Source organism: Anolis carolinensis, unplaced genomic scaffold, assembly GCF_035594765.1.
Source record: "Anolis carolinensis isolate JA03-04 unplaced genomic scaffold, rAnoCar3.1.pri scaffold_12, whole genome shotgun sequence".
NCBI lineage: Eukaryota > Metazoa > Chordata > Lepidosauria > Squamata > Dactyloidae > Anolis > Anolis carolinensis.
In genome coordinates this window covers 7,108,435-7,121,592 of record NW_026943823.1, presented here as the reverse complement: position 1 = coordinate 7,121,592, position 13,158 = coordinate 7,108,435, and the positions used below count along the sequence as shown (strand labels likewise).

The following is a 13,158-nucleotide window of genomic DNA, read 5'->3' as shown; positions in this document are numbered from 1 at the left end:
TAATAATAAAAGAGTGTTGGAAGAGACCCCTTGGGCCATTGAGTACAACCCCCTTTTGCCTTTGTGCACCAAAAGCACAAGCAAAGCATCCCTGACAGATGGCCACCCAGCCTCAATGTTAATAATAATAATAATAATAATAATAATAATAATAATATCTCACCCAACCCCTTTCTGCCTTTGTGCACCAAAAGCACAAGCAAAGCATCCCTGACAGATGGCCACCCAGCCTCAATGTTAATAATAATAATAATAATAATAATAATAATAATAATAATAATAAAAATAATAATAATAAAGAGGGTTGGAAGAGACCCCTTGGGCCATTTAGTACAACCTCCTTCTGCCTTTGTGCACCAAAAGCACAAGCAAAGCATCCCTGACAGATGGCCACCCAGCCTCAATGTTAATAATAATAATAATAATAATAATAATAATATCTCACCCAACCCCTTTCTGCCTTTGTGCACCAAAAGCACAAGCAAAGCATCCCTGACAGATGGCCACCCAGCCTCAATGTTAATAATAATAATAATAATAATAATAATAATAATAATAATAATAATAATAAAGAGGGTTGGAAGAGACCCCTTGGGCCATTGAGTCCATCCCCCTTCTGCCTCTGTGCACCAAAAGCAGATGCAAAGCACCCCTGAGAGATGGCCACCCAACCTCAATGTTAATAATAATAATAATAAGGGTTGTAAGAGAAGAAGAGACCCCTTGGGTCATTTAGCCCAACCCGCTTCTACCCTTGTGCCGTGGGGGCCGGATAAATAGCTTCGATGGGCTGCATCCAGCCCCCGGGCCTTAGTTTGGGGACCCCTGCTATGGACCCTCCCAGCCCATAGACCTAAAGGCTACTTTCCCAAACTGTGTTGCTAGCAATGCGCTGTTAACATTACACATCAACAGGCTCACACTGAGCAGATTCATGGGTCTATCCCAGGCATGGGCAAACTTGGTGTTGTGGTAATCTCTGAGCGTTTAGACTCAATTTAACCCTCTCTGGGGGAGATTCCACCAAAATGTAGCAGAGTAGTAAAAGCAAAGCTTTCAAATGCAGCAGTTACTTACACGCGGTGAGCAAAGAGAAGCCTTTGACTATTTAGGATTGCAATGGACTGCAGAGTCTTAGTAAAAGTTTAAAACAGCATTTATTCGGGTAAAAAGAACTCCATTGTAGATAGAAAGGCTTGGGAGCTGTCTAGTCTACTCTAGACTGATTTCTAAGGAAAAAATAAGAAAGGAAAAATAACAAACATCTACATAGTTACATCTTGCCAGGAGGAGCGGCATGATGCTGTTGTTAGCTTGAAGAACAAAGGGAGAAGAGACTGAACCAAAATGGTTCCAACCTCATGGTCCAGTTTATTGGGGCCATAAAGATTCACATTTCTACTAACTTCAAAGTAAGGGATGTGACATAAACAGGATAGAGTGAAACACAATAAAGCCTATCTAGGCATGCTTTGGAAACAGGGAAAGGATTTCCTCAATCTAACTCTATCATCTATCTGACTACATTTAGACTTGAGTAGTCCAGGGTGATTCCCAACACTTGGGCCCTCCAGGTGTTTTGGACTTCAACTCCCACAATTCCTAACAACCGGTAGTTGAAGTCCAAAACACCTGGAGGGCCCAAGTTTGCCCATGCCTGGTCTACCATCTCCTGAAACAATAGAATAATAGAGTTGTAAGGGACCTCCAAGGGCCATCTGCCATACAGGAAAAGCACAGTTAAAGCACCCCTCACAGATGGCCATCCAGCCTCTTTAAAAGCCTCCAAAGGGAGAGCTTCTACCAGACTCCGAAGCACAACTGAGCAGCAGCTCATATAGTCAGAAACTGATCCTGATTTGTACACCGTGGCAGTCTTATACCATATCAGGCTATTGGTCCATCTATTCTAGTCCATTTTTGGTTAACTTTGTCAGTGGCTCACCAGGACTCCAAGGATTGAGTTTGGCACCGAATGCATGCAAAGCATCTAGCGCTGAGATGAGGAGAATGTGTGCAGAAGTCTTGCTGTGAGCCTCAGATGCCTCTCATTCATACCGTCTGTTTTGAAGCAAATGAAAAGTGATCTAGAGGAGTGGTTTGGTTCCAGATTTGTGTGTGTGTCAGGAGTGACTTGTGAAACCGCAAGTCGCTTCTGGTGTGAGAGAATTGGCCGTCTGCAAAGATGTCACCCAGGGAACATTGCCCAGATGTTTTGATGTATTTGCAACCCTTGTGGGAGGCTTCTCTCTTGTCCCCGCATGGAGCGGGAGCTGATAGAGGGAGCTCATCTGCTCTCTCCCCAGGATGGATTCGAAGCAACAACCTTCAGGTCAGCAGTCCTGTTGGCACAAGGGTTTAATCCACTGTGCCACCAGGGGCTCCTGGTTCCAGATAACAATGCGCCCGTGCTGTGGCGTAGGCGGGAGAGCAAGCCAGCTGCAATTAACTGCAATGAATCACTCTGACCAGGAGGTCATGAGTTCGAGGCCCGCTCGGAGCCTATGTTTGTTTGTCTTTGTTCTATGTTAAAAGGCATTGAATGTTTGCCTATATGTGTAATGTGATCCGCCCTGAGTCCCCTTTGGGGTGAGAAGGGCAGAATATAAATGCTGTAAATAAATAATAATAAATAAATTTTCCCTTCCCGGTGGCGAAGTGCGTTAAAGCACTGAGCTGCTGAACTTCCAGACCGAAAAGTCGCAGGTTCAAATCCCGGGAGTGGAGTGAGCGCCCGCTGTTAGCCCCAGCTTCTGCCAACCTAGCAGTTCGAAAACATGCTAATGTGAGTAGATCAATAGGTACCGCTCCAGGTGGGAAGGTAACGGCGCTCCATGCAGTCATGCCGGCCACATGACCTTGGAGGTGTCTACGGACAATGCTGGCTCTTTGGCTTAGAAATGGAGATGAGCACCAACCCACAGAGTCGGACACAATTGGACTTAGCGTCAGGGGAAAACCTTTACTTTTACCCTATATTTTAAAAGTCAGAATTCACATCCACTAAGGTGTTCCTACTCCCACTTTGGATGAGTTAAAAGACAGACAGAGTTCAGATTGGTATGAGTTCGATCAGGGGTCCCCAAACTAAGGCCCGGGGGCCGGATGCGGCCCTCCGAGGTCATTTACCTGGCCACCGCCCTCAGTTTTATAATACAATATATTGTATATACATATAATATTGATAATAATATTATAATGTAATACAATATAACACTAATAATAATACCATATAATAATATTAATTATATATTCTATATTACATATAATATTACTAATAATATTACAGTATAGTGGTATAGTTCAATATAGTAATATATAATGCTAATATTGTGCTATGCTAATAATATAATATATTGTATGTACATATAATTTGTAAGCCACTCTGAGTCCCCTTTGGGGTGAGTAGGGTGTGATACAAATGTAGTAAATAAATGCAGTAAATAAATAAATAATAAATTAATTAATTTTAGACTTAGGCTCGCCCAAAGTCTGAAATGACTTGAAGGCACACAACAACAACAACAACAACAACAACCCTAATTAACTTGACTATCTCATTGGCCAGAAGCAGGACCACACTTCCCATTGAAATCCTGATAAATGTATGTTGGTTAAAATTGTTTTTATTTTTAAATAATGTATTGTTCTTTCATTGTTCTTGTTGTTGTTTTTGCACTACAAATAAGCCATGTGCAGTGTGCATCGGAATTTGTTTGTATATATATTTTTTCAAATGATAATCCGGCCCCTCAACAGTCCGAAGGATTGTGGACCGGCCCTCGGCTTAAAAAGTTTGAGGAACCATGAGTTGGATAGACAGATAGATAGATCTGTTTAGTGATTAGCCCACTGACCGTATCAACAATAGAAAACAAAAACAAAATTACACAAATAGGCACTAAGCACTATGCTAAAACTCCTGTAATGGTTAACCAAAAGAAATTAAAACATGACAGTCACTCAGAGAATTTAGATAAGTCCATCCCCATGATAAAGGAGGGACTTCTGTTTGGAGTTCTGGGATTTCTAGCACAACAGAATAATGTGTTGTCGAAGGCTTTCATGGCCGGGATCACAGGGTTGTTGTATGTCTTTCGGGCTATGTGGCCATGTTCCAGAAGTATTTTCTCCTGACGTTTCGCCCACATCTATGGCAGGCATCCTCAGAGGTTGTGAGGTATGGATAAACTAAGTAAGGAAAGGAAATAATATATATCTGTGTAGAGTCCAGGGTGTGGCAAGAGTCCTTTGTCACTGGGAAGCCAGCATTCATGTTTCAGTTGATCACCCTAATTAGCATTGGAAATCAGCCATAGTAGAGCACTTGATGAACCAGCCTGGACACAGGATATTATTTGAGAACACAGAAATGTTGGACCACTCCAGCAACTATCATGACAGACTACACAGAGAAGCCATTGAAATCCACAAGCATGTGGACAACTTCAACAGAAAGGAAGAAACCATGAAAATGAACAAAATCTCGCTACCAGTATTACAAAACTCTAAAATCAAAACAGTAGATGGGAACCAACACTCTGAGGGCAGAGCACAGCTAATGACTAACAAAGGATGCCCCCAGGCAAGAGACAAAACCTTTCCAATGCTAATTAGGGTGATTAACTGAAACATGAATGCTGGCTTCCCAGTGACAAAGGACTCTTGCCACACCCTGGACTCTACACAGATATATATTCTTTCCTTTCCTTACTTAGTTTATCCATACCTCACAACTCCTGAGGATGCCTGCCGTAGATGTGGGCAAAACGTCAGGAGAGAATACTTCTGGAACATGGCCACACAGCCCGAAAGACATACAACAACCCAACAACAGAATAATTTTTCCAAGCTCTGTGTCAAGCTGCCCTGATTCGGCTCCGCCTCCCTCTTTTCTCTCCTGTTTTGCATTTAGTTTATTTGCTCGGAGATTGTCTGTTGGGGCTCTTAGTACAACGCAAAAAGAAAACAAGCAGATTCCTGCCTGGAGTTTTTAAAGTGAAGGGAGAAGGCTTGCATCAGCGGCACTCCTTGCATTGCTGGACTCCCTCGACTCCAGGCAGGAGATCATGTTCAGGAATGCTGGGAGTGCTGATCTGGGACCTCTGGAAGGACAGAACAGCTTCCCAACCCATGTTCTAAAAGCTTGGATTGTACACCCTGAAGATCCTTCCCAGACATTGCTTGCATCTAGCTGTCATCTTCTGCAGAAGAGATACCATGTTCTTAGAATGGCTTTGCTTGCTGGGCTTGCTGTGAGTTTTCACATGTTCCAGAAGCATTCTCTCCTGATGTTTCACCCACATCTATGGCAGGCATCCTCAGAGGTTGTGAGGTCTGTTGGAAACTAGGCAAGCGGGGTTTATATATCTGTGGAATAATGTCCATGTTGCAATTGGCCACCTTGATTAGCATAGCCTTGCAGCTTCAAAGCGTGGCTGCTTCCTGCCTGGGGGAATCCTTTGTTGGCCCTGATTGTTTCCTGCTTGGATTTCCCCTGTTTTCAGAGTGTTGTTCTTTATTTACTGTCTTGGTTTTAGAGTTTTTTAAGTACTGGTAGCCAGATTGTGTTCATTTTCATGGTTTCCTCCTTTCTGTTGAAAGTGTCCACATGCTTATGGATTTCAGTGGTTTCTCTGGGTAGTCTGACATGGTGCCATCTGGAAAGTGTGGTCCATTGTGGGTCCTGGGGATGGGCAACACACTGGCAAACTAGCACCGGAGTCAACAGTTGTGGTGAGAACTTTGTAAGTGTGGTGGTCAGCTTGAATGAGAGACACCTCCAAAGATGGTCCATCCAGATTTTCTTCCAAAAGGAAGAAAGAACAAGCAAGAAAGTAAGCTATTCCCAATACTTTCTATGTTGACACACCCAAGCTAGTTTCTTTGAGGCATGTGCTTTCTGTGATGTAGACAATGCAGCTTTTTCAGTGCCATGGAAGGTTGTTTACTGACTCCTTTATTGCCAGCCAGGCAATAAATCCCACAAGGAAACAGGTTTGATACAATAAGTCAACATTTGAGGGTTGGGATACATAGAGGCTATAACGTTTAACCTTGCGTTTGTTTTCCCAAATGTTTTGCTTTTCCATTGAATTGGTGAAAGTCATTGCTAGAAGCTATGGCGGTATTTAAAATATTTGGATGGCTTAATAAGAAGATAGGACTAATCCAGAAGTCTGTTCAGCATGATGGCACAATAATAATAATAATAAGTTTATTTATATCCAGCCTCCATTCCCCCGAAGGGGACTCGGGGCGGCTTACAGCAAAATCGGATACAAAACAATGATAAAATAAAATATGAAACATCAAAGAACAATAATAAAACCAATAATAATATATACACAGCAGCCGAAAAAACACAACGTGGTATTAAAACATCGAATTAAAAACAATAAGGTCGCAATAGCGGATAAGCAAGGTGCACAATAGAGTCTCCTGGATTGTGGAGGCTGGCTATTACTTTCAGATCCTTCTCACACATTTGTATCAAAAGATCTAACAGGGCCCTGGTGCAAAACACTATAAGACTAGGCAGAAAGTTTGTCAGATTCAACAAGTACAGTAGAGCCTCACTTATCCAACACTCGCTTATCCAACGTTCTGGATTATCCAACGCATTTTTGTAGTCAATGTTTTCAATACATCGTGATATTTTGGTGCTAAATTCATAAATACAGTAATTACTACATAGCATTACTGCATATTGAACTACGTTTTCTGTCAAATTTGTTGTCTAACATGATGTTTTGGTGTTTAATTTGTAAAATCATAATCTAATTTGCTGTTTAATAGGCTTTTCCTTAATCTCTCCTTATTATCCAACATATTCGCTTATCCAACGTTCTGCCGGCCCGTTTACGTTGGATAAGTGAGACTCTACTGTATCTTCAAAGGCTTTCATGGCCGAAATCACTGGGTTGCTGTGAGTTTTCCGGGCTGTGTGCCCATGTTCCAGAAGTATTCTCTCTTGACGTTGCATCCACATCTATGGCAGGCATCTTCAGTGGTTGTGAGGTCTGTCCGAAACTAGGCAAGTGGGGTTTACCCTAGACTAGGGGTCCTCAAACTTTTAAAGCAGAGGGCCGGTCCACAATCCTTCAGACTGTTGAGGGGCCAAATTATCATTTGGGGGAAAAAACCGAACAAATTCCTATGTACACTGCACATATCTTATTTGTAGTGCAAAACAACAACAATAACAATGAAAGAACAATAAACATTTAAAAATGAAAATAATTTTAACCAACATAAACCTATCAGGATTTCAATAGGAAGTGTGGGCCTGCTTCTGGCCAATGAGATAGTCAGGTTAATTAGGATTGTTGTTGTTGTTGTTGTTGTTGTGTGTTTTCAAGTCATTTCAGACTTTGGGCGAGCCTACGTCCAAAATTATTTATTTATTCATTTACTATATTTATTTCCCACCCTTCTCACCCCGAAGGGAACTCAGAGCAGCTGTATGTACATACAATATATTATATTATTAGCATAGCACAATATTAGCATTCTACTATATTGAACTATACCACTATACTGTAATATTATATGTAATATAGAACATATAATTAATATTATTATATGATATTATTGTTAGTTTTGTATTGTATAAAATGATAATATTATTATCAATATTATATGTATATACAATATATTATATTATTAAAACTGATATAAAATATGATATTATAAATGAGGGCGGGGGCCAGGTAAATTACCTTGGAGGGCCGCATCCGGGCCTTAGTTTGGGGACCCCTGCCTTAGATATTCCACAGATATATAAACCCGACTTGCCTAGTTTCCAACAAATCTCACAACCTCTGAGGATGCTTGCCAGAGATGTGGGTGAAACATCAGGAGAGAATGCTTCTGGAACTTGCTTATATGCAGGAGCAATGAAATCATTATTGCTGCCTTCTCTTTCACCGATCTAACCCTGGAGAAAATAAACCACCGTGTTTCCCCGCCCCACTGTCTAGCCACTTGTTCACTTGTGGCACATGCGGATGCCTCCCATTGTCCACCCCCGGATCCAGCCTATTTTAGCTCTCCTTCCCTTCAATCCCAGCCTCCGTGTTTTCTCACACTCCTCTTGGAGAGAGTTATGCTGTCTGTACTATTTATTCCCAGCCTCTAGAATTCAACAAAGAGCCCTTCTCTACGTTTGGGCTTCGCAGGCTGTGTTCCTTTCCAAGCCTTTCCAAGCCACGTTACTCCTGGAAAGCTAAAATAAATACAAGGCAATTCATTGATGGACTTGGTTGGAGAAAGTGTAGCCCTGGGAATTGGCCTCAGAGCTGTGTTGAGACTTGAAATGAGTAATTTGAAAAAGTTTGTAGCTGGTTGCTAAGTAGGTGTGAAGTTTTTTTCCTACCCAAACTAGCCATACATGTTCTCAATTATGGGAACTACTGGGCATGCTTAAGACCTAACAGCATTTGTTTAGAAACATGACTTGTTGAAGGCAGATGTATGATCAAACTGGAGGATATATTAGATGGATAGTATAGCTATTTTTTTTCGTGTCAGGAGCGACTTGAGAAACTGCAAGTCGCTTCTGGTGTGAGAGAATTGGCTGTCTACAAGGATGTTGCCTAGGGGATGTCTGGATATTTGATGTTTTTTTTAACCATCTTTTTGAAAGGCTTCTCTCATGTCCCCACATGAAGCTGGAGCTGATAGAGGGAACTCACCCACGCTTTCCGTGGGTTGGATTCGAACCTGGCAACCCAATCTTCTAGTCACAAGGCTTTAATCCACTGTGCAACCAGGGGCTCCTAATATAGCTAATAAAAAGCATACTGAGACGTTGTTTACTTGTGCTGAGGAGTGTCTCATGTAGGCTCAACCTATATAGAAAATAACGAATTAAACTTTCCCTACTTAGGAAAACACTGGGACTTATTTTTGGGTAAATGTACCCAGTGACGCAGCAGGTTAAAGTGCTGAGCTGCTGAACTTGCTGCCCGAAAGTTGGTAGTTTGAATCTGGGGAGCGGGGTGAGCTCTTGCTGTTAGCCCCAGCTTCTGCCAACCTAGCAGTTCGAAAACAGCTGGATAAAATCCCACATGATCTCCTTTGAACTGGAATGTATGGCAGTGTGGACTCAGATAACCCAGTTCAAAGCAGATACAGTAGAGTCTCGCTTAGCCAACGTAAACGGGCTGGCAGAATGTTGGATAAGCGAATATGTTGGATAATAAGGAGAGATTAAGGAAAAGCCTATTAAACATCAAATTAGTTTATGATTTTACAAGTTAAGCACCAAAACATTATGTTATACAACAAATTTGACAGAAAAGTAGTTCAGTACACAGTAATGCTATGTAGTAATTACTGTATTTACGAATTTAGCACCAAAATATCACAATGTATTGAAAACATTGACTACAAAAATGCGTTGGATAATCCAGAACGTTGGATAAGCGGGTGTTGGATAAGTGAGACTCTACTGTATTGTGGGTTATTCTGCCTTGATATTCTGGGTTATATGTCTGTGTGGAAGGGTCCTTAGTTCTGTACATTTTAACATGCATTTTATAGAAATACTAACTGTGCCTGGCCACGTGTTGCTGTGGCGAAGTCTGGTGGTATGGGAAATAAAGTATTGAGGAATTGGTGGTAGTTAAGGTAGAGGGTAAAGGTTTTCCCCTGACATTAAGTCCATTATAAATGGGTTATATAGCTGTGTGGAAGGGCCTTGAGTCTATATAATCTATATGAGTCTATATAACTGCCATATAATCCAGTTAAAGTCAGATAATCTGTATTTTATAGGCAGTGTGAAAGAGGCCTAAGTGAGGCCTAACTCTGCCTGTCCCCTAGGCTGAGTGGGTTGCTAGGAGACCAAGTGGGCGGAGCTTAGCCTTCTAACTGGCAGCAATGGGATAAAAACAATTATTCCTCTCCCTCTAATTGGGACTTTATTTTTCTTTTCTTTTTGTTGTATGAACGTAGAGGCATGGATGAAGGGTTGTGCTGCCAAGTTTAGTGTTTCTGGGATGTGCAGTTTTGTTGTTTTGTCCTAGGCCGAAATTTCATTACCCATTTATATATATAATATAGATATGAATAGGTACTGCTCCGGCGGGAAGGTGACGGCGCTCCATGCAGTCATGCCGGCCACATGACCTTGGTGGTGTCTATGGACAACGCCGGCTCTTTGGCTTAGAAATGGGGATGAGCACCAACTCCCAGGAGTTAATGTCAAGGGGAAACTTTTACCTTACTTTCTCTACGTTTGTGCTCCAAAAATCGAAACTCGTATTGAAAGCAAAGATGGCAAACAATAATACAAGGAAGGTAGTGGCGTAAGAGTCACAATCCATATCTTGCTTGAGGGATCTAGAAGGAAGGTTTGTACAAATTGAGAAGTCAGGCTCCACGTCCTGTGGCCGTGGGTTGACCGGGAACAAAAGTAGTAAAAGAAAGCAATAAATGTTTAATTTCCCATTTATGGTGATTAAGCACTTCCTTTTGAGACTGGAATGTGTTGTTTCACTTTCACAATAATCCTGTGCCCCTAACCCAGGCCTGGGCAAACTTGGGCCCTCCAGGTGTTTTGGACTCCAACTCCCACAATTCCTAACAGCCTACCGGCTGTTAGGAATTGTGGGAGTTGGAGTCCAAAACACCTGGAGGGCCCAAGTTTGCCCAGGCCTGCCCTAACCCCAACTAACCATCCCATCGTTCTGCTTTTTTGGGGAGCGGCAAGGTGTGTCCTCAGCAATGTGATACTTTGCTTTGGGGAAATATTTCTTTAAGGCTGTGGGAATATCTCGAGCACCGTGAACATGCTGAGTGCTGATAACATCATCTGAGCGCAGTTCAATGCTAACATTCGGGGAGCGTGTTATGGCTACTGTTTCTGCCGCCAGAGATAATGAATCGGAAGGAAACCGAGGACGAGTGGAGCTCTGAACAGCTGAGAGCAAGTGGGTTTTCCAGTGCCATCTGTACTGTGTGTGTGTGTCCTTTTTTTTGCTTGAGAAAATGGCTTTTCCAATCTCTCTTCAAGGTTTTATGTGCAAACCACAAAAATGGTTTGCAGGTATAACCACCAATCTTCTACTGCAGTTCTGATGGGACAAGCTTGTCTAGTGCTCCTAATAGCATTAGCATAATAGTATTACTAGCATAATAATATTATGCTATACTAATCTATATGGGAGCTGCAGTGGCGAAGTGTGTTAAAGCGCTGAGCTGCTGAACTTGCAGACCGAAAGGTCCCAGGTTCAAATCCTGGCAGCGGAGTGAGCTCCCACTGTTAGCCCCAGCTTCTGCCAACCTAGCAGTTCAAAAACATACAAATGTGAGTAGATCAATAGGTACCGCTCCGGGGGAAAGGTAACGGCGCCCCATGCAGTCATGCCAGTGGCCACATGACCTTGGAGGTGTCTACGGACAACACCGGCTCTTCGGCTTAGAAATGGAGATGAGCACCAACCCCCAGAGTCGGACACGACTGGACTTAACGTCAGGGGAAACTGAGAGTGGGAAATTTCAGAAAGAAAAATAGATACAGTAGAGTCTCACTTATCCAACACTCGCTTATCCAACATTCTGGATTATCCAACGCATTTTTGTAGTCAATGTTTTCAATACATCATGATATTTTGATGCTAAATTCGTAAATACAGTAATTACTACATAGCATTACTGCATATTGAACTACTTTTTCTGTCAAATTTGTTGTCTAACATGATGCTTTGGTGCTTAATTTGTAAAATAATAACCTAATTTGATGTTTAATAGGCTTTTTCTTAATGCTTCCTTATTATCCAATATATTCGCTTATCCAACATTCTGCCGGCCTGTTTATGTTGGATAAGTGAGACTCTACTGTACCAGTAAAATTACATTAATTGAGGTATCAGTAGGTTAAATGTTTTTGAATATTTACATAAAGCTCAAATTTAAGATAAGACTGTCCAACTCTGATCCAATTATTATTCTCATGTTCTTCAATGTAAATGTGCTTATGTATCCTTTTAATAGTAATAGAGTAAAATAATATATGTAATAATAATAATAATAATAATACAGGAAAATAATACAAGTAATAAATAGAAAAAAATAATGAATGCAATAATAATAAGATCAGAGTGAAATAATAAATGTATTATTATTAATAATAAAAATAGAGTAAAATAAATGTAATAGTAGCAACAATATTAGAGAAATAATAAATGTAATAATACCAAATGTAATAGAGAAAAATAATAAATGTACCATATATTCTCAAGTATAAGGTGACCCAAATATAAGCCAACCAGGACCCTCACCCGAGTATAAGCCGAGGGGGGCTTTTTCAGTCTTAAAAAAAGGGCTGAAAAACTAGGCTTATACTCAAGTATATACAGTAGTAATATATAATGCTTATATTGTGTTATGCTAATAATATAATTTATTGTATGTACATATAACTTGTAAGCTGCCCTCAGTCCCCTTCGGGTTGAGAAGGGCGGGATATAAATGTCACTAATAATGATAATAATTAAGTAATTAATAATAATAATAATAATAATAATAATAATAATAATAATAATAGGAATTAATAATAGGAAAAACTCAGCCGCTATCAGGACCTCAAGACTGAACTTCAAAGACTCTGGCAGAAACCAGTGCAGGTGGTCCCGGTGGTGATGGGCACACTGGGTGCTGTGCCAAAAGATCTCAGCCGGCATTTGGAAACAATAGACATTGATAAAATCACGATCTGCCAACTGCAAAAGGCCACCCTACTGGGATCTGCACGCATCATCTGAAAATATATCACACAGTCCTAGACACTTGGGAAGTGTTTGACTTGTGATTTTGTGATACGAAATCCAGCATGTCTATTTTGTTTGCTGTGTCATAATAAAATAATAATAATAATAATAATAATAATAATAATAATAATAATAATAATAATAAAGCTTTATTTATACCCTGCCACCATCTCCCCAAGGGGACTTGGGGCGGCTTACATGGGGCAGAGCCCGAACAATATACAGTAGAGTCTCACTTATCCAACACTCGCTTATCCAACATTCTGGATTATCCAACGCATTTTTGTAGTCAATGTTTTCAATATATCATGATATTTTGGTGCTAAATTCAAAAATACAGTAATTACTACATAGCATTACTGCGTATTGAACTACTTTTTCT

At 40.9% G+C, this 13,158-nt stretch overlaps 1 protein-coding gene across 2 annotated transcripts in view; it reads left to right on the top strand.

Moving 5' to 3' along the window:
* xkrx (XK related X-linked) overlaps window positions 1-13,158 on the top strand; it is a 38,662-nt gene that overhangs the window by 1,140 nt on the left and 24,364 nt on the right. The window lies entirely within an intron of this gene.